This window comes from Panicum virgatum, chromosome 1K (assembly GCF_016808335.1).
Source record: "Panicum virgatum strain AP13 chromosome 1K, P.virgatum_v5, whole genome shotgun sequence".
Classification (NCBI taxonomy): domain Eukaryota; kingdom Viridiplantae; phylum Streptophyta; class Magnoliopsida; order Poales; family Poaceae; genus Panicum; species Panicum virgatum.
The window spans coordinates 755034-777147 of record NC_053136.1 but is presented as its reverse complement, the minus strand read 5'-3'; the positions used below and the strand labels follow the sequence as shown (position 1 = coordinate 777147).

The 22114-nt window shown below is 51.9% G+C and overlaps 1 pseudogene; it reads right to left on the bottom strand.

Moving 5' to 3' along the window:
• Positions 1 to 133: 133 nt before the first annotated feature.
• On the bottom strand, positions 134 to 18897 carry LOC120647571 (annotated as a pseudogene).
• Positions 18898 to 22114: the final 3217 nt, after the last annotated feature.

The window sequence follows — 22114 nt, the reverse complement described above, 5'->3', positions numbered from 1 at the left end:
ATTACTCTACGACATACTGCAAAACTCTGACCATCTGTACATGTGTAGTTCCTATATCTCTTTTCGATCCCAAGTAATCGAGTCGTTGCAAGCAGCCAAGCACACAAAAAATCATTTAACACAAAGTTTGTAATGAGACTGAGACGTGCAATTCGTTAGAAAAGGAAGGGCTCACCACCCAACATACAACAACTGACTGAGTGGCTAGCATAGCATCCAAGCGCCACACAACAGATAACCGCCACCAAGTCACCCTGTACACATGTACGTTAAGCTCCATTCGATTCGATACAAGTGCAGTGTACCAAGGAATACTCTCGCAAGATCCGCATGACTTCTTACGAACAGCTACAAGATGTGCTTGCTTGGATGAACCTTACGTCCTTACTTACTGGCTCAAAAAACTATCAGGTCCTACGAACCGACAACTTTCAGACAAGTCCACTTGGATATGCTTGCATCAGGAACCTGGTCCTGCCACTGAAAGCAGCTTCAACCATTTCCAGATTCCAACTCATGCACACCACAGTCCTCAAGTTAATGTTCTAGTCAGCAGAGCTCAGTGCTGCGCAGCATCACATGCAACGCAAAAGGCTAACCATTTGGGATCCAAGTGAGTAATATTCATTAAGCACGACATTATATATGTACAAAGACTTGATTCTCCACTTCAACACTAGTGACTCTGACGGTCTCTCATAAGTTGCCCACAAAAGACAGCAACACCCATCTGCTGTTTGATTTACTCTACAGCACAGATGCAGATGAGACCACCTTCAACTGGCAGATGCAGTCGGCAAAACAGTCAGGCACTCAGGCTGCTTCAGAGGCCCTGCAAACAGCAGCACAATCAGTCAGGCTGCTTCAAAGATCCTGCAACCTAAGTTAACAGATGAGCAGCAAGCCTCACTTGTTCAAGTGAACCAAGCATGGTCTGTCAAGGATTACACCAATATATTGCTATCACTAAACTGCAATGATTTTCTGATTTTTGATATGTTTTTTAAGGAGAGGGCATAGTGTCAAATATTCAATGAAGAAGTTGTGCAGATATCATTTAAGACTTCAGAAATGAAGGGTATCAATATCAAAGCCCAATGTTAGTGTATTTCTTTAACAGATATGGACATTGGGGGGGGGGATATATCATCGTACTTCTCTGCAGCATATATTGCACAACCAATTGGAGAGCTCGAAAATGTATTAGACGTCCATTGTCCTTGTTTCCCAAACTGGGAAGAGAGCCTTGTATGCACAATACATATGATCAACATCCCATTTTCAGTTAAGCACATTAGAAACATGCTTCAAAATATTGAGTTAATACTGCACGAATATAATATCGAGCTTGGTCAAAGTAGCTGATAAACCGGTTCCATAAAATGGTGGTGTGCATACCAATAGTTCTTTAGCCATGGTTTTCCACAAATTGAGTCACTCAGTATCATCTGAATAATGAATATCAAGGGGTGAATAAAATGGTGGTGTGCAAACCAATAGTACTTCAGCCACTACTTTCCATAAACTGAACTACTCATTTGTTAATCTTATTACTGTATCATCTGAGTATAATGATTCAAATTAACTAGTGTATATTTTACTATTAACATATCAAAGAAAGCCTAGCTTTCCATTCTTACCAGGAATTTAAAACCTGACCAGTATACTGTCAATAGTCTTGAGTTGCTCCATTTCTTCTGAATTAGCAATTCCAGAATCCACATAACACAACTGATAACATGACATGAACAATGGGTCATGTATTATATTGGTGCATTACATGCTTGTAATCCCTCTTAATTTCATGTCTTTTGGCCATGATGTACCTGATACTGTGGCTTCCTGAGGGTGTGGACACCTCTTTTCACCAGGCTCTGCCATCCTTTTTTGCTTCTGAGAGTCCTTTCTAGATCTGCTGTTCTCTAAGGCCATTAAAGAAAAAACGTCTGAATAACGTATTGACATAGCAAAGAGTAAATCAAAGTCTAGATTAGCAGTTTCAAAATGGGTTATGTTTACAAAGTAAAGAAACCAAGGAAAAGAAAATATAATCCACAGTATGTTGACGTGGTACACGGAATAATGTGAACAGGTGCATCTTTATGTCTACATGCTGCATTCTCATTCTATATCACAAGAATCCATTCACATAAAAAGCAAGAGGTTCTGAAACTTCCTCTATAGTGTAAAAGATAAATGCACGCTAAGCATCCATTCAGAGTTTATGTTGGAGGTCGATTGTTTAAGCATAGAGCGTGAAACATAAAAATAGCAAATAGCCTGATACTTGCAGAGTTTTGAAACAAAACAAACTAACATCAAAGTCTGACCTTCAAATAGACTGACACTATATCTTAAAGTACTGAAAAATGAAGGGAAAATAGCTCACATTAACAAAAGGAATGGTAATTGTAACTTACATGGCCAGGATCTAAAATCAAAAGGGTATATTGGTCACGAGATCCGCGATAACCCTTTTTCTTTTGAATCCCAACTATTGTCCTTGAATGGCCTTGATGTTGGAAATACAGTGGGCTGTGAATGACACCTTTTTAGTTAGTCTATAACAATATTCAGAGTTATTTCTGGAAACTTTCAGATTATGCAAGAGAACATTTCTCAAAATGGAGACACAGAAGCTCTTACGTTTTATTGCTGACGGTGACGTGAGGTGTGGTAAATCTATCAGAGCGCTCACTTGCGAAGTAGTTCCAAACCCAGTCGACAAGGACCTGTTGGCCTCTCATAATTTCAGCATCCTCTCAACAAAGTTCAGAAGATGATTTTGGAGGATTATTCTTTATCACAAACTTGTCCATAGGTCCTCGTACTTGACTTGCTGCATGTTTTCCATTCTTATTTTGGAGGCCTGATGATTCGGTGCTATCAAAATCTACAATCCTTGAACGGAGGCCAAAAGAGCGGAAGAGGGTAGCACATTCTGTAGTCCCTATCCATTTCTTGGCACCATATACTTTGTTATGAAAGTGGTTCGAGCCAATGGTATCAAAATTTTTGTCCCAAGCAATCTCAAGCCACCTCTGGAGAGAGGGTATGTCAGGAACAAATCCAGAACCACCAAATAACACTTCTCTAGCTTCTGGTCTCTGCTTCAACAGAAGAGAGCTCATCATCTGAATATTTCTCCATCCACAACCCCATCCCTTATCTTCTGATGAAAGACTCTGATGATGGTCAATATAGCCCGATATCATACTTGTTGAAGAACCGCCTTCTGACTCCAAGCAGCTCATCAACAAGCTCATAATACCGCCTTGCACTTCTTGAACTTTACTTGGAATTTGTGCTCTGACCAAGCAAGAAATCTGTTCATCCAATACCTCGCCGCCATAATGATGCGAGTATCCATTATGACTTGATGAGGCCCCTTGAGCATTAGAGTCACTGGTGAATGATCCCGTGCAATGCTCAGGACCATTCTGCAAAAACATACCAGCTGCATTGGTAACTTTGCAAAAAGGAGGAACGCAAAACATCAAGTCCCAAAGTGTTTCTGCCTGTCTGGGCCACTGGAGCACGCTAGGATAATAACAACAGTACTTTCACTGGCTGTTCAAGTATAAGCATATTTCCATGAAGGTTTTAATAATAACAAAACCAAGAACCAAACATGCGCATATTGCACAGACACGTGAACACTCTGAAGTTCCCTGCACGTCACATAGAGGAACTTCCACTCTTGAAATGAACAGTGATCTGTGCCTACTATCCTTATAGTTTGGAAAAACATGAGTGGAACATTGCTGGGATATACTATTTACTAGATTCAGCAAGTGTTATGCAGAGAAAGTATTCTACAATTAAAAAGAACCATGATCTGCAGATGTGAGGAATGAGAGTACTCTATCCTGCTTGTGATGAGTGAATTGTCAACCGTGCGGTGTGATTGTGCGCTTGGTCTTTGGATTGCAGGTACACGGGCGTCGAGTGTCGACGGGGAGCTGCCGTGGAGGTGCTGTGGCCGATGGACCGTGCGGTGGACGGCGGTGAAGGGCAGCCGGGACCGGAGCTCGGACCGGGCGGCAGCTGTGGCGTCCACTCCTGGATCGAGGGCGCAAGCGGCGACGGAAGGCGGGTTTCTTGGTTTGCGCCACAAAACCAAGGAGGCGGACGGCGGTTGAAGACGCCAAGTCGTGGAGGCACGGGCGTCGGTTTCGGGACTGACGGAGGCGACGGGCGTCGACGGCGTCTAGGGCCTCGCTGCGGGCGAGGAGGTGACGGGCGTCGGGAGGCGTCTAGGGCCGTCAGAAGGCCGAGGCGGGAACGGCGTCTAGGGCCACGGCGTGGAGGCGGGAATCTTCCCGCGCGTGGAGTTTTGGCGGTTTTCTCAAAACCGGCCACCTACCCGGGTTTCGCGGACTCCCCAAAACCGCGAACCGGATCTTCATCCACACGGCGGCATCGCGGAGAAGACTTCGACTCGAAGAAAGAACCTCGACCGTCGGATGAGTCCTTGTATCTTTTTCCGGTTTTGCCCCTACGGGCTTTCTAGTGTCTAATAGAGTATAGGGGTAGTTTAGTCTTTTAGTCTAGAGTTAGTGGGGGATAAATATCTCTCTCCCTCCCCACTCTCTCTCTCTCTTTCCCGGACTCATCAGTTCCCGTCGCCCCTTCTGTTCTCCTGGGTGTTCTTGTTTTGTTTTCTTCCTTCTTTCTTCTAGGGTTAGAATTTGAGATGGAGGATTGAGACTCTGATCCACGAATTCATGGGAAAGGAAGCCCTCTCTTCCTTTTGTCCTCCGGGATTTTGATCCAATCTAAACTTGTGTGCATCTAGTTTTTTTCTTTTTGTGCTGGTGTTCGTTTCCCCTTCCTATTTGTTTGGCGCAGGTCTGAGGTGTGCTAGGCGTTGGGCAGCACGCAAGCAGTAGGGCGCTGGTTTTGTTTGGCTCTTGATTCTTGGCGCAGGGAGGCATCTGGTTCTAGCTTGAGCAGCAGGACAAGTGATGGGGGCGCGGATCCCAGGGCGGCTGAGGTGCTGCTGATCTGCATGGCCGGCAGCACCACCTGCTGTAGGTGGAGGTGCTGACCTTGGACTACGCGAAGAGCTCAGGTTCGGTCAGCTGTGCGCAGCTGGGAGCGGCAGCCATCTTGCGCAGCAGCAGGGCACGGTTCTGGTGGAGCAATTGCAAGCTAACTCTTTTCTTTGAGTCACAACAAAAATTTGGTTTCCTTGTTTGTGTGATTATTGTGCAGGGAAACGAATCGAGTGCGTGTGTGGGAAATCCCGGTTCTGATCGTGTTCGTTCTTCATCAGCACAACTCTGCCCGTAAGGTGTTCGATGAATTGCTTCACCAGTCTTTTCTTTTTCTGTTGTTTTTGCTAGATTTTTCTTAGGTCCCTTTTGAGTAGCAAATCATGTTTTAGGGCTGCCTTCTAGTATTAGTCGCTTAGCTCCTTCTCTAGATTTATTTTCCTGCTCTAGGTTTAATTAATTTTCTGCTTAATTAAAACCTGAAAAAGCAAAACAAAAATTAGTTTAGTTGTTCTTATGTTAGCTAGATTTCTTTCTAGTATTTCTAGTTTTTGTTTTATCTATGCTCTAACCCCTTTGTTCGAGTTTTTGAGATATTTTGGCTTTTCGAACGCTTTGCTCTGATCTTCGTTTGCGTGATTGAACTTGTGAGATTTTGTTTGAACTTTTCTCGATCGAGCCTCCGATTGTGTGTCAAGAGTATTACTAGTGCCGATAGTCGTTCTGAGCTATGCGGTACTGATACTCTTCGTCCGAGGTGCGTTGGGTGTAATCGGGACTTTTCTCTTCGGTTTTTCAAATCGAATTTGAGGCTCCCATTCACCCCCCCTCTGGTCGCCTATTTGGTCCTTCAATTGGTATCAGAGTCTGGTTGAGGTTTTCAGTACCTTAACCGGTTCGAAAACCACTTGGCGACCATGGCGAGTCTTGGTAAGATCCCGGTGTTTTCCGGCGAGGACTATGCCTACTGGAAGGTTCGCATGAGAGCTTTCTTGCAGAGCATGGGAGCCGAGGTCTGGGAAATTACCACGAACCAGCTTTATGAGGTGCTGGCTGTTCGGACCACGCCTCTTCAGGTGACCCAGCACGAGGCTAACGCCAAGGCCGTCAATGCCTTGTTCGCTGGCGTTTCTCGTGCGGAGTTCTCACGCGTCCAGGGTTTTCAGGAAGCTCACAAAATTTGGACATGCCTTGAGAACTACCACGAGGGTACACCTCAGGTGAAGGCCAGACTGTTCGAGACTCACCGGCGTGAGTACGAGAACTTCACACAGGAGCCGGGTGAGAGCATTGACCTGATGTTCAGTCGTTTTCAGTCGATTGTGAACAAGGTCAATGCGAACAGATCTGCTGGTGCCCTTGAGTACACAGAGCACGAGAAGGCTCTCAAGTTGCTCTACGCACTTGACCGCTCTGTGTGGGATCTCAAGGTGAACACGATCATTGAGTCTGCAGGCTATGAGACTCTGACCGTGAACGAGCTTTTCAGCAAGCTCAAGGCCACGGAGGTGGATAACCAGACACGAGCCAAGCTCAATGGTGCCCCTCCTTCCAAGAGCGTCGCTCTTGTGACTGGCCCAGGTGGATCGAGCTCTAACGCTAACCCTGCTCTTGGCTTTTCTCTTGCCTCTTTGCCTTCTATTTCAGATGAGCAGCTGGAGACGCTGGGCGACGACGACTTGTGCCTCCTCATCAGCAAGTTCCAGCGCGTCTACCACAACAGGCAGAGGAAGAAGAACCCCGGGTGCTACAACTGCGGCGACCTGAACCACTTCATCGCCGATTGCCCCAAGAAGTCCGGCGGTGGCCAGAACAACTCCTTCGACTACTACCGCCACCGCGACCGCGACGAGGGAGGCTCCAACAAGGAGCGTCGGCGCCACATGCACCGCAGTCGTGACCGGGGAGGACGCTTCGACAAGGAGTCGCTCAAGAAGCGCTTCCAGTACAAGGCCAAGAAGCGGGAGAAGGCCTTCCTGGCGCAGCTCAGCGACCTCGACAAGAGCTCCGACACCGACCGCTCTTCTTCACCGACCTCCGACGACGACGACAAGAAGAAGAAGAAGCGGGACAAGGAAGCCACCGGCTTCATCGGCCTTTGCTTGGCGGCCGGTCGACGCAAGAGCTTCTGCACCATGGCGGGCGAAGCCGATGGTGCTCGTGCGTCTTCGGGTGGACATGCTACACCGACGCACTCCGGCTCTTCTCCTGGATCCGAGAGCGATTCAGAGGTAAACTCCACGATTGACCTGCTTGATACAGAGGTTAGGGAGTTGTACGCCGCTCTCGACAACCAGAAGAGGCTGCTTAAGGAAGCAGCTAGAGAGCGTAGAAAGCTTAGGGCTGAGCTGGCTTGTGCTAGGGAGAAATCTAGTGAGGATGAGTGCGCTGGCTGCATATCTCACATGAACGATCTTGTTGCTCTCCGTGCCAAGCATGATGAGAACGTCGTGAACTTAGATGTTGCTAAGACTTCGCTTGCTGACGTGTCTCATGAGCTCGCTAAGGCCAAGCATGAACTAGAACTGGTTAAGGACGCTCCTATTGTTAGCGATGTGCTTGAATGTGACAAGTGTCCTATATTTAAATCCGATCTAGCTTCGTTGCAGTCCAAGTTTGCTACTGTTGTGTGCGAGCTAGAGGAGATGAAGTCTAGGCCAGTTCTGCTTGGTGCTTGCAAGGTTTGTCCCACGCTTAGGTCGGAGCTAGATGAGAAGAACGCCTTGATTAAGTCTTTGGGGAAGACTAAGGTCGTGGAGTCTAGCCCATCTATTGACTGCTCTGTTTGCTCTGGTTTGATTGCTGATCTGGATAGTCTTGCGGTAGAGAAAGCCAACTTAGAGAATGAGAATACCTATCTTAGGGCAATTCTGAGTTGGGTTTCTAGCAGTGAGCCGCAGTTGGGCATGATGATCAAGCAGTTTAAGCGTGGTGATAGATTTGGGGTTGGTTACACATACACAAAGTCAGACTTTGACAGGTTGTATGGTAAGATTGGCAAGGCTGCTGGAAACACTGCTAGCTCGAGCACGCAGCCTTCGCTTGTTGACCCCGCGGATGGTGTGCTTAAAGAACCACCGAAAGCACCTCCGCAGAAGCAGGTTTGGGTTCCAAAGCCCAATGAGCTGAGGAATCCCCTCGACACGCTCCCGGCTGCCACAGCCCAGGTTGCCCAGAAGAAGAGGGCTGCTCCTCCCCGTCCGCAGGCTAGGCCTCCACCTCCCAAGCGTGAGGTGAGGTACCACTGCGAGTTCTGTGACAGGGAAGGTCACCTGGAGGAGTTTTGCTTCAGGAGGAAGCGGGCTGTGAGGCGAGAGCAGGAGAGACGGAACGCGGACATGTACTCTGCTCGGGTGCATGGTCCTCCTTGGCGTGGTGGTAGGCAAGATGCTAGGGCGCGCCGTGTAGGTGGAGGTCAGGGAGACGGTGGTGGTTACCGTGCTCCAGCGGGTGGTCGCTTTGCCGGTCGTGCTCCTGGTCGTTTTCAGTACGGCTATGGACCACGGGACCGAGGCTTTGGAGGAGGTTTCGATGCTCCACGCTTTCCTCGCGGTGGTGTTCGTCAGTCACGCGGTAGACGGGACGAGGGACACGCTTTGCCTAGTTTTGCTAACCCTTCTGTAGAGCAAATGGCTCGACACTGGTTTGCTTCTCACTTTGCTAACCCCAGTGTTGAGACATTTGCTCACCCTTTGTCTCACTACTGATGTGCAGGTTGGAGGCTTGGAGAACAGGTGGATCATGGACTCCGGTTGTTCGCGCCACATGACCGGAAATGACAAATGGTTCTCCAGCCTCACCCCGATGCGCTCAAAGGAGTATATTGTGTTCGGGGATAATGGAAGAGGAAAGGTACGTGGACTTGGCGCTGTTCGAGTTTCTGATCGCTTTACCCTGAGAGAGGTTGCTTTGGTTTCGAACCTTGGGTTCAATTTGCTTTCTGTTTCGCAACTTCTTGATGAGGGGTTTGAGGTTCGCTTCAAGGAGGGTTGTTCGCGTGTTCTTGATTCCAGAGGAGATTTGGTTTGTTGGATTACACCTCGCGATCGGGTTTTCTTGGTTGACTTTTCTGGAACTCCTCTTGGCCCTTCTCGTTGCTTGTTGGCTAGTCCTTCTTCTGATCTGTGGAAGTGGCATAGGAGACTTGGACATTTGAGCTTTGACTTGTTGTCGAGACTGAGCTCACTTGGCCTGATCCGAGGATTGCCCAAATTGAAGTTTGAGAAGAACCTTGTTTGCCATCCGTGTCGCCACGGGAAAATGATTGCTGCTTCTCATCCGCCTGTTAATCAGGTGATGACTTCTCACCCTGGAGAGTTGCTACACATGGACACTGTTGGTCCTTCCAGAGTGATGTCTGTTGGTGGGAAGTGGTACGTGCTTGTGATTGTGGACGACTTTTCTCGCTATTCTTGGGTCTTTTTCATGAGAACCAAGGATGAGGCTTTCGAGTTTGTTCGAGACTTGATCTTGAGATTGAAAAACGAGCTACCCCAGGCCATGCGAGCGATCCGCTCTGACAATGGCACAGAATTCAAAAACGCTCGTTTTGATGTCTTTTGCAGTGATCAAGGGCTTGAACACCAGTATTCTTCTCCCTACACTCCACAGCAGAATGGAGTTGTAGAGCGGAAGAATCGGACGCTGGTTGAGATGGCGAGGACGATGCTCGATGAGCATAGGACTCCTCGCAAATACTGGGCTGAGGCGGTTAACACCGCTTGTTACGTGTCCAACCGCATTTTCTTGCGTGCTTTTATGCACAGGACTTCTTATGAGTTGCGGTTTGGACGCCAGCCCCGTGTTGACCATCTCAGAGTTTTCGGTTGCCGGTGCTTTGTGCTGAAAGATGGAAATCTTGATAAGTTTGAGTCTCGCTCTTCTGACGGTGTCTTTCTCGGTTATGCTTCTCACTCTAGAGCGTACCGTGTGCTGATTATTGATACTAATATCGTCAGAGAGACTTGTGAAGTCACTTTCGACGAGACTGCACCATGCAATTCTTCTGTCTTTGAAGTTGCAGGAGATGATGAGCTCGGCACCTCCATCTTTGAAGATGAGGAGGAAGAAGCTGCAGATGGCGAGGCTGAGGCTACCACGCGTGCTGTGGACCCGGCTATCTCTGCTACGAGCTCGGACGATGACGACGGCCCCGATCCGACTACGTCTACTTCACGGGGGCTGTTCGAGGAGGTGACTCAGGCTTCACCAGCTATACCTGAGGAGGCACCAGCTTTGGTTGAGGAGGAGACGACTTCGACACGGGAAGCACCGCGACACATTCAGCGCCGCCATCCACCTCAACAGATGCTAGGTGATCTCAACGAGCGAGTCACCAGGTCCAAGGTAACAAGTATCGCTGGCTTTGCTCATTCAGCGTTTGTTGCCTCTTTTGAGCCCAAAGATATTGGACACGCTCTTTCTGATTCTAATTGGGTCAATGCCATGCATGAGGAACTTGAAAATTTTGAAAGAAACCAAGTTTGGGTTTTAGTCGAGCCTCCACCTGCTTGTAATCCCATCGGAACGAAGTGGGTTTTCAAAAACAAGCAGGGTGAGGATGGTTTGGTTGTTCGAAACAAGGCTCGTCTTGTTGCCCAGGGGTTTTGCCAAAAAGAGGGTATTGATTTTGAGGAGACTTTTGCCCCTGTTGCTCGTTTGGAAGCTATTCGAATCTTTCTTGCATTTGCTGCTTCCAAGGGTTTTAAAGTTTTCCAAATGGACGTTAAATCTGCCTTCTTGAATGGTTTTATCGAGGAAGAGGTTTATGTGAAGCAACCCCCTGGTTTCGAAAATCCCAAGTTTCCAAACCGTGTTTATAAACTCCAGAAAGCTCTTTACGGTTTGAAACAGGCACCTAGAGCTTGGTATGATAGATTGAAAACCTTTTTGTTGGCTCATGGCTATAAAATGGGATGTGTTGATAAAACTTTGTTCCTCATGCGATCTGGCACTGATTTCCTTTTGGTTCAGATATACGTGGATGATATTATCTTTGGTGGCTCTTCTCACGCTCTTGTCTCCAAGTTTTCTGAGCAAATGTCCAGGGAGTTCGAGATGAGTATGATGGGTGAGCTGCAGTTCTTCCTCGGGCTGCAGATCAAGCAAACTCCTCAGGGCACTTTTGTCCATCAAGCCAAGTACACTAGAGACTTGCTGCGGAAGTTCGACATGAGTGACTTGTCTCCTCAGCCGACTCCGATCAGCACATCTACGGCGCTTGATGAGGACTTGGACGGCGAGGCAGTGGACCAGAAGGAGTACAGGAGCATGATCGGCTCTCTCCTGTACCTGACAGCGACGCGACCGGACATCCAGTTCGGCGTCTGCCTCTGCGCGCGGTATCAGGCTTCGCCGCGCACCTCCCACAGGCAGGTGGTGAAACGAATCTTCAGGTATCTGAAATTCACCCCTGAATTTGGTCTCTGGTATTCTGCGGATTCTTCTTTGGTTTTGGTGGGCTTTTCTGATGCCGATTTCGGTGGGTGTCGGTTGGATCGCAAGTCGACATCCGGCACTTGTCAATTTCTCGGTACATCTTTAGTGTCTTGGTCCTCTCGCAAGCAGGCTAGCGTAGCGCTTTCTTCCACAGAAGCTGAGTATGTTGCCGCTGCTAGCTGCTGCTCCCAGATACTTTGGATGAAACAAACCTTGCAGGATTATGGCTTGAGTTTCGGTAGGGTTCCCATCTTTGTAGACAATATGTCAGCCATTAGCATTGCAAAGAACCCTGTCCTACACTCCAGAACCAAGCACATAGACATCCGATTCCATTTTCTGCGAGACAACCATGAGAGAGGACACATAGACCTGATCCATGTCCCTTCAGAGAGGCAAACCGCAGATATCCTCACCAAACCGCTAGAGCAGGAAACCTTTGCTCGCTTGCGAGGGGAGCTTGGGGTTTGTTACCCCTTTTGATTGCTGACTTTTCTTTGGTTAGCTTTGTAGATTTTATTTGCTTCTCTTTATTTTCTAGGTTTGGTAGTTGCATTGTGCATATACATTGTACATATTTGCATTTTGCATTGTCTCACTTGCACTAGCATTCTTGTATACATTGCTATGATCTTCTAGTGCCTGCTAGTGTGAGTTGATAAACTTGATCGTGTATAGCTTGCTCCACTGTGTATATGACATCATCTGAGTTAGGCTATTTTGATTTGAAAATCTGAAAACATGATCACCCTGTCTTGACTACTAGCATGTTAGGGCATGTTGATATGCTTTGCTATCTTATTCATGCTAGTGTGGCCTTTTGTTCAGCAATTCATATTTGAAATGATCTAAATCTGATAAAATTGTTAAAACTACTCTCGAAATGGATTGAAAAGATCCAGGTGGGATTGCTTGTCGCACTGATCGAGCTTTCGGGACGGCTCACTTTGCACTTGTGAGAACCCGGGTAAGACTGTGCATGACTGAAACGAGTGCTTTAAGCTTCTGATTGTCTTTTGGCATAGGCTTGGCCTCGTTGCTAAGTAAAGCATGACAAGCTTTCAACCCCTGGCATTAAGAATTGATTGCTATAAATTTGCTTGAAAAATGAGGTTTGGCAACTTGTTTTGGCTGTTTTGGCTCACCTGTATGAGTTTGAGTAGCACTGCTTTACATTCCCTACTTGTTAGTGCTAGATCATGAGTGATGCTTTTATTTCTCCTAAACTGAACTTGCCTAGCTCTAGATTGATTTGATATACCCTGTTGAGCTAGATGCAGGTCTAGTTTATGGATGCACACGTGCTTGAGACTAGATGTTGCTCATATCTTTGTATCCCTGAATGCTTTCACTTACACCTCCTGCATTGCATTCATTGCATAGCATCTGTTTAGGGGGAGTCTCAGCTTCAGGGGGAGCTCTAGGTCTTTGTAGCCTTGATGTGTGCATGTGCCAACAAGGGGGAGAATTTTGGGAAAAGTGATCGAACAAGGGGGAGATTTGTTTGATTTTTGAAAAACTTGTTGAGCACAGGGCTTTGTGAGTGCATCATTTTGGAAGAGTTGCACTTGTGAGAGGGAAAAACTTTTCTTGGGGAGTTTCTGCTTTGGTTTTGGCTCCTGGTTTTCTCGTTTTCCCTCTGCTTCTTGCATGACTGCGTCGAGCGTTACCTCTGTCTTTGAGGAGTCATGTTTTGGCTTTTGATCGATTGCGTCGAGCCGTTGCCCTTGTCATAGGGAATCGATCTCTGCTTGAGTAAGTGACTGTTTCTGCTTTTCTGAGTTTTGTGTCACTTGCTTGAGTTCTTCGCCTTCTTGTTTCTCTTCTTTTCACTTCTCTTGGTTCGTTTGTGGTGTGTTGACAATGCACTCATCAAGGGGGAGATTGAGGAATGAGAGTACTCTATCCTGCTTGTGATGAGTGAATTGTCAACCGTGCGGTGTGATCGTGCGCTTGGTCTTTGGATTGCAGGTACACGGGCGTCGAGTGTCGACGGGGAGCTGCCGTGGAGGTGCTGTGGCCGATGGACCGTGCGGTGGACGGCGGTGAAGGGCAGCCGGGACCGGAGCTCGGACCGGGCGGCAGCTGTGGCGTCCACTCCTGGATCGAGGGCGCAAGCGGCGACGGAAGGCGGGTTTCTTGGTTTGCGCCACAAAACCAAGGAGGCGGACGGCGGTTGAAGACGCCAAGTCGTGGAGGCACGGGCGTCGGTTTCGGGACTGACGGAGGCGACGGGCGTCGACGGCGTCTAGGGCCTCGCTGCGGGCGAGGAGGTGACGGGCGTCGGGAGGCGTCTAGGGCCGTCAGAAGGCCGAGGCGGGAACGGCGTCTAGGGCCACGGCGTGGAGGCGGGAATCTTCCCGCGCGTGGAGTTTTGACGGTTTTCTCAAAACCGGCCACCTACCCGGGTTTCGCGGACTCCCCAAAACCGCGAACCGGATCTTCATCCACACGGCGGCATCGCGGAGAAGACTTCGACTCGAAGAAAGAACCTCGACCGTCGGATGAGTCCTTGTATCTTTTTCCGGTTTTGCCCCTACGGGCTTTCTAGTGTCTAATAGAGTATAGGGGTAGTTTAGTCTTTTAGTCTAGAGTTAGTGGGGGATAAATATCTCTCTCCCTCCCCACTCTCTCTCTCTCTCTTTCCCAGACTCATCAGTTCCCGTCGCCCCTTCTGTTCTCCTGGGTGTTCTTGTTTTGTTTTCTTCCTTCTTTCTTCTAGGGTTAGAATTTGAGATGGAGGATTGAGACTCTGATCCACGAATTCATGGGAAAGGAAGCCCTCTCTTCCTTTTGTCCTCCGGGATTTTGATCCAATCTAAACTTGTGTGCATCTAGTTTTTTTCTTTTTGTGCTGGTGTTCGTTTCCCCTTCCTATTTGTTTGGCGCAGGTCTGAGGTGTGCTAGGCGTTGGGCAGCACGCAAGCAGTAGGGCGCTGGTTTTGTTTGGCTCTTGATTCTTGGCGCAGGGAGGCATCTGGTTCTAGCTTGAGCAGCAGGACAAGTGATGGGGGCGCGGATCCCAGGGCGGCTGAGGTGCTGCTGATCTGCATGGCCGGCAGCACCACCTGCTGTAGGTGGAGGTGCTGACCTTGGACTACGCGAAGAGCTCAGGTTCGGTCAGCTGTGCGCAGCTGGGAGCGGCAGCCATCTTGCGCAGCAGCAGGGCACGGTTCTGGTGGAGCAATTGCAAGCTAACTCTTTTCTTTGAGTCACAACAAAAATTTGGTTTCCTTGTTTGTGTGATTATTGTGCAGGGAAACGAATCGAGTGCGTGTGTGGAAAATCCCGGTTCTGATCGTGTTCGTTCTTCATCAGCACAACTCTGCCCGTAAGGTGTTCGATGAATTGCTTCACCAGTCTTTTCTTTTTCTGTTGTTTTTGCTAGATTTTTCTTAGGTCCCTTTTGAGTAGCAAATCATGTTTTAGGGCTGCCTTCTAGTATTAGTCGCTTAGCTCCTTCTCTAGATTTATTTTCCTGCTCTAGGTTTAATTAATTTTCTGCTTAATTAAAACCTGAAAAAGCAAAACAAAAATTAGTTTAGTTGTTCTTATGTTAGCTAGATTTCTTTCTAGTATTTCTAGTTTTTGTTTTATCTATGCTCTAACCCCTTTGTTCGAGTTTTTGAGATATTTTGGCTTTTCGAACGCTTTGCTCTGATCTTCGTTTGCGTGATTGAACTTGTGAGATTTTGTTTGAACTTTTCTCGATCGAGCCTCCGATTGTGTGTCAAGAGTATTACTAGTGCCGATAGTCGTTCTGAGCTATGCGGTACTGATACTCTTCGTCCGAGGTGCGTTGGGTGTAATCGGGACTTTTCTCTTCGGTTTTTCAAATCGAATTTGAGGCTCCCATTCACCCCCCTCTGGTCGCCTATTTGGTCCTTCAAGATGCTATCATTTTAATATTAAAGTAGATAACAAAGCGATCTTAGTACCATGATATCTGTATTTGATTCAGCAAGTGCCATCTGATGTGCCAATTCCATGTCCCTTTGAAGTTGATCATCATCCTCAAAGTGGCTATTGGCATGCCTACAAATGATCAGGGAAAACTTTGCATAAGATACTGATAGGTAGTGTATAAAACCATACCGCAGAGAGAAAGATGAGGAGCGGTCCAATTGTAGAAGCACAAAGAAGCATCGGCTATTACTGTTCCAGCTCAACTGTAAGAACTTGTATATTACAGATGGGACAGGATGAGATCATCTTCACAGGAATACTCCTACAGTAGGAAATAAATAAAGGCGGTAAATAACTGAGTGTTTGAGGAGTAGAATAAATAACAAGAAATTATGCGAGCCATCAGTTGGAAATTATGTGAGGCCCAGATATCATATCATAGCTGTTCAAGAGTAGGCATAATTGTCACGAAGAGTTGAAATCTTCTAGTGCGCATGGATTAAGTGCAGCGAATGAGGTGAAACACGCAAACTATCCGTTTCACCAACAGGAATGCAGTGACTCGTGGGATGATCAGCATCTAGACAGGTAGTAGCACTGATCCAAGTGCCCGAGCAATCCTATTAACTACCAATCGACCTAGCTAACTTTGGACAGTGTCGTGGTGCTGCAAACCACAGCCGGGTGGCGGAAGGCACCCGCCCTAGCCCAGAGGGTGTGAACTCGGGGGTTAGCTAGTCTTAGTTCGATCTCACTCAAGAACACGATGAACACAGCGGAATTAGAGTGGTTCGGGCCGCCGGAGCGTAATACCCTACGTCCACTGTGTGTTGTATTGCCTTCCCTCGAGAGAGAGAGTTCGCGAGAGCCTGTCTGAGTATGGCCGTGCCCAGCGAGCGCCTCCCTTTTATATCTCAAGGGAGGCGCGTACATGGCTGCTGGGACCCGACAAGTGGGCCCAGCGATGTAGTATAAAATAACATACTGTTCATACATTATGGCGTTGCAGGCAAAGGAGATCTTTCTCTGGATATCTTTGCCTGCTCTTGGAGTCCTCCGTTCAGCACGTCCAGGCGCTGTCTTGTCGGAACGGCGCCAGCCGTAGCCAGCGGCGTCGCCTGCCACGTAGCTAAACGGGTCGTGTAGCTTGCGGCGTAGGTGGCATGATGGAAAAGCGCCGAGCCGTCGTATCCATTTAATGCTGAGGACGGCTCTGCGCGGGCGCGGCTGCACTGTGTACCTTGGTAACACGCGATGCACAGCGGGGCCTGACAAAGCCTGCCCCGCGTGCTGCAGTGGCAGAGCACGCCTCACCCACCAGCATTAAATGCAGTGGGTGGGCGAGTCTTCCAGTGGAAGGCTCGCGCTCGAACCCGTGCCTCCGGGACACGTGGCGGCTCCGGATCCCCACGCGGTATGGGAAGTCCGGATGGACGCAGGAGGTCCCGGACCCCTAGGGGGGTCCGAGGCCTCGGTCGTCAGCTCGGAGCTTCCCTTCCTTAGAGACACGTAGCGTCTCCCGACCCATCCCCAGGCGGGGAACGGGTCCGGGGCCGTTGGCCTGGCGAGGGAAGAGCCTGACCCGTGGGGCCTGGCTACTCCGTCCTTCCCGCGCAGTTACGGATAACTATGCGGGTCCTGCCTTGCTGCAGTAAGAGTGGGTATTCCTGCTACAGGGTACCGACAGTGGCCCCCGGGCCCACCTCGGGGGAGGTACGAACCCGCAGGTGGGACCACTACTGCGACTTGGCTCTACATAGCTTGAAGCTTCCTTTTGCAGGGGACTTGACCGGCTTTGACCACCTATCGAGTTGTTTGCTGCCTCATCACATCGCAACGGCTTACTGACTATGGGCCCCACGCACAGTGGTTCACCTAGTCACGCGCGCGGCGCTCGACATTGTTGCGGCCGGAGTAAATGGATCATTTACCACCGGCGCAGTTCCCGGAAAGCTTGGCCACGCCAGCGCTTAATACGCGCACGTCAGCTCAGCTTCCGCCTCGCTCCGCGCGCGTGGGCGACGGTTCAGATCTCGTCTTTTTGCACCCTTGTTGGTTACCCGTTCACCCCGACAGGTGGGCCTGGCCCCCATGTCATGGACTGGGCGGTTAACACCAGGCGCGGGCGTCGCTTGGGTTCCGGCGACGGTTCCGGGGTGCGCCGGTTGAGTCAGACTTTATAATGGGGCGAACCGCCTTCCGCGGTTACTTTCCCGCATTCGCCTTCTTCCTTCCAACCTTTGTGCCCCTTTGCCTTCGAGCTTTCCTTGCCCCTTTCTCCCCTACGCAGGCTGCTCCTCACTCCTCCGAGGGATGGCATCCCTTGTTCATCCCCGCCGCTTCCAGACCGAGGGAGAGTTGAACACAGTGCGCCGCCTGCTTGGGTGGAGTGCTCAGGAGACCGGCTGGGGGGTCCGAGCAGGCTCGGTTCCCCTTGGCAACCTCCGCGCTGGGGAGTTTGTGCTATTCATCTCGCACATCTCCACCGGCGTGGGACTGCCGATTTCTTCGTTCCTGCTGCTGCTGGTGGAAGACTTCGGCCTCCAACTTCAGCACCTGACGCCCCACTCCCTCCTCCTGACGTCCATCTTCGTGCACTTGTGCGAGATGTTCGTGGGAGTGCGGCCCTGCGTCATCCTCTTCCGCCACTTCTTCATTCTGGTGAGGTCCGGAAGGAGCAAGGACGAAGTGGGGGGGTACTATTTCCAGATAAGGAGTGACCTGCCGACTCCTTACATTCCCGGCCTCACTGGCGGGAAGTGGGAGGAGTGGCGCAGGGATTGGGTGATCGCCACCACCGAAGCCAACGAGCGCCTCACCCTGCCGACCGAGGGGCCCGCCTCCGACCACGCAACCTGGAGGGCCAAGCCGTCCCTGCAGCCGGAATTCGACTCTGTGCTGGGCAAGATCAGGTCGCTGGCGGAGAGCGGTCTCACCTCGTGGCACGTGCTTGGAGATTTCCTGAAGCGCCGGATCGCACCCCTGAAGCAGCGGCTGCGTCCTGCGTGGAACTTCACCGGCCTCAACGACTGTAGCAGGACCCACCGCGGGGAGGGGAGCGACCTGACCCAGGAAGCCCTGGAGGTCCTGGTGCGGAACGTGACGGGAGACGCCTTCATCCCAGAGAACCTGATCCTCCCCTAGGGAATCGTTCCCCTCTGCGAGGACTCCGCGAGGGTGGCGGTGCTGGCTACCCTGCCAACTCTTGATGACGGGGGGCTGGCCCCATGCCAGACCGGGGGCGATCCGAACCGTGGGCTCCGGATCCCTGGCGCGTCAGGGGATCAAGCTATACTGAGCACCGCGGGGTCCGGCGCCACCACGAAGGGGAAGAAGGCCGCGGCCAGCAGCGCCGCCACGGCTGGTTCCAGCCAGGTACAGAGCAGCTCCGGTGCATCGTCGGGAGATGCAGGTCGGCGCAGGCTACTCAGGGGCGACGGGACCCTGGTCTCGGAGTCCGCCGCGAAGCGCTAGAGGACCTCTGAGGGCGCGGGCCAGGGTAGCTCCCGGGCTGCCGGCCCTCGCGGGTCCTTTGGGGGGACTGCACCACCACCATCGCCGCCGAGGAATTCCTCCTGCCGGCAGCAACAGCAGCAGCAGCAGCCGCAGGAGCAGCTGCAGCGGGCGCGAGAGTGGCAACAGCAGCAACAGGTGCAACCCCGGGTCGCGCCCATGACGCAGCCTCGGGGACAGCAGCAGCATCAAGAGCAAGCCCAGGTTGCGCCTATGCCGCAGCCACGGGGACAGCAACAGCAACAGCAGCAGCTGCAGGAGAAGAGGCCGGGCCTCCGAGGACGCTGGGTACCCGGCACTTCTGGGTTAGTGTTATCCTGCTCTCTTCTCTTGTGCCAGGTGTCCCGCTTTTTGCTGAAGGCTTCTCCACCTTGTTGCCAGGGGTCGCCGCCCCAGCAGTTCTTCCACCATCGCCGGCTCGTCGGCTGGCACCCAGGCGTCCGCGGCCTCGGCGTCAACAGCAACGGCGACGGCGGGTGCGGGACCCTCAGGTACAGTGACCTATGCCAGCCCGGTGGTGCGCGACGTGATGCTGACAGGCGCGTCATTTCCAGACTCAGCAGCACACAATGCTGCGGCAGCGGGGGCACCTGTGGCGGAAGCAGCAGACGCAGCGGCGGCGGGGGCGCCGGTGCTGGGTGGAGCCGCGCCCGACACAGCGATGGCAGAGGCGCCGACACTGAACGCAGCCACACCCGACGTGGCGGCGGCGGAAACGCCAGTGCTGGGTGTTGCCGCACCCGACGCAGCGATGGCAGAGGCGCAGGCGCTGGGGGCATCCGCGCCCGGCGCTGTGGCGGCTGAGATGCCGGCTCTGGGCGCTGCTGCCCCTGACGCGGCGGCGGCGGAGGCGCCGGTGCTGGGCGCAGCCGCACCCGACGCGGCGGCAGTGGAGGCGCCGGTGCTGGGCGCAGCCGCACCTGACGCGGCGGCGGAGGCGGCGCCGATGCTGGGCGCAGCCGCTCCCGACGCATCGGCGGCGGATGCGCCGGTGCTGGGCACAGTCGCACCCGACGCGGCGGCAGCGGAGGCGGTGGAGACAAGTGCTGCAGCAGAAGCCCCCACCTCCAGCTCTGATCCTGTTGCAGAGGAGGAGTTGGAGGTGGTCTTTGGCAGGCGGCTCCTGCAGCTCCAACTCCCGGAGGAGGATGTGACTCCCCTCCCCCAGGTGCTGTTTCAGGTCCGGCGGTCGATCGAGGAGGCAACCTCCTCCGCCGAGGCCGCCTTCCGACGGGAGTGGTCTGCTCTGGAGAGCGAGCGCCAGCGCCTCTCTGACTCGCACACCCGCCTGGAAGCGCACACGAAGGCTGAAGCCTCCCGTGCTGCGGAAGCTCGGTCGAAGCTCAAGGCGGACCAAGAGGCCTACCGAGCCAACCTTAAGAAGGTGTTTGACCGGGAGTTCGCAGTGTCGAACCGAGAGAAAAACTTGGCTCAGCAGGAGAAGGATTTCGCCCTGGAGGTTGTTGGCTTCGCGGCTCAGCGGTCCGACCTCGAGACTCGCCTCGCGGCTCAGCAGTCCGAGCTGGAGACTCGCAGCCAGGACCTCGAGGTCCGGAGGCAAGAGCTCGATGTCTTCTCTGCGACTCTGCAGGGATGGCGCGAGCAACTGCAGGAGAGAGCCAGCCAGCTGACTGCCGACGAGGCGGATTTGGAGGAGGGCCGGAAATCCCTCGCCAAGCGGGAGGCCCACGCCACCGGCATAGAGAAGGAACTTGGGCGCCAGCGAGACTCGCTCAAGAAGTTGAAGGAGCGGGCGGAGGAGAGGGAGGCCAAGCTCGAGGAGAGGTCCCGCGAGGTGGAGGTGGCTAAGGTGGCTCTGGACACCCGGGTGCGAGAGGCGGTCCAGGAGGCGGTCCGGAAGCACCAGGAGGACCAGCGCGTGGAGGCCCAGCGGATCACTGACTGGGCGACCGAAGCGAGCCTGGCACTGGTGCCACTTGGACTGAGCCCAATCCAGGTGGTGGAGCCGCCAGCTTCGATAGCTGACGCCCTCCCAGTGCTGAATTCTGCTTCGGATAGGCTCCAGCGTCTGGGGCCGGTCCTTGCTGGCCAGCTCGAAGCCGAGGGTCGCGAGCTGATCCGGATGGTGGCGGAGCACATCCTGACCTGCCTCCGGAGCCACGACCCGGCCATCTCGCTGGCGCCCGTGGTCGATGGCCCTGTAGCGGAGACGGAGGCCGCCGCTCGGGATAGCGTGAAGGAGGTCGTCGACTTCGTTGCCGCCTACTTCAAGCGGGAGCCTGCAGACCATTAAGCTGGGCATTGTATCTTTTTCCTTTTGCATTATGTAACAAACGTTGTACTAGCTGAATTTTTTTTTTCTTTGAAATAGAAGAAACTTCAACTTAGCTGTTTGTTAGTTGCTGATTCGCAGCTGTTTGGACCTGTCTGCCACGTGAGCCGTAGAAGATACTCTAGACCTCCTTGGGCATAGGTGCCGCATAGTTTGTAAGGCGAGCAAGCGTCTTGTTCCCTGTGTAGCATACAGAACTACAGAGAGGAAGATCGAATTCGCTTATACGATAGTAATGATACTGCAACTTAGCTGTTTGTCACATGCAGATGTCGTGGCATAAAGCGAATGCCCCGGCCCCCTGGGAGATAGTCTCAGTTGTTTTTGAGTCTGTCTACCACCGAGACTGGATCTTGATCTGCATGAAATTTTAAAGCGGATGCCGGGACCCCCTGGTAGGTAGGCCCAATGGTTGAGACTGGTTACCACCATTCAAGGTTTGGCCTGTGTACCACTTCAAAGTTACAGCTTAGTAGCAGGCCCGCGGGAGTCATCCTGGACCGGTCCCAGGCTGGTACCAGGTCCGGGGCTCTAGATGCACAGGTCCAGGTAGCTCAGTGCTTGTTACCGAGTGGTGGAGTGCGTAGGCTTAGGGTATGGAACCAGGCTAAGGTGCTACACAGGGCTCCGGACCACTGCAGGAAACAAGCACAATCTTTCCGGACCTGGCTTCACCGTCCCGGACCCTTCGCAGCAGTGGGTGAGGTCGCCTTGTTGTACTCGATCCTTTGAGATATAGGGCTGGACATGCCGTGTAGGACTTAGGAAGCCAACTCTTGAGCTGGAACGAGGTCCGGGCCCCTAATTACCCAACTCCAGGTACTAGAGCACTCGTTATAGGGTGGTGGAGTGTGTAGGCTTTGGGTTCGGAACCAGCTAAGCGGCTACACAGGGCTCCGGACCACCCCAGGAAACAAGCACCCGCTCTCCAGAGTAGGTCCCTAGGGGTCCAGACCCCTCTCGAGCA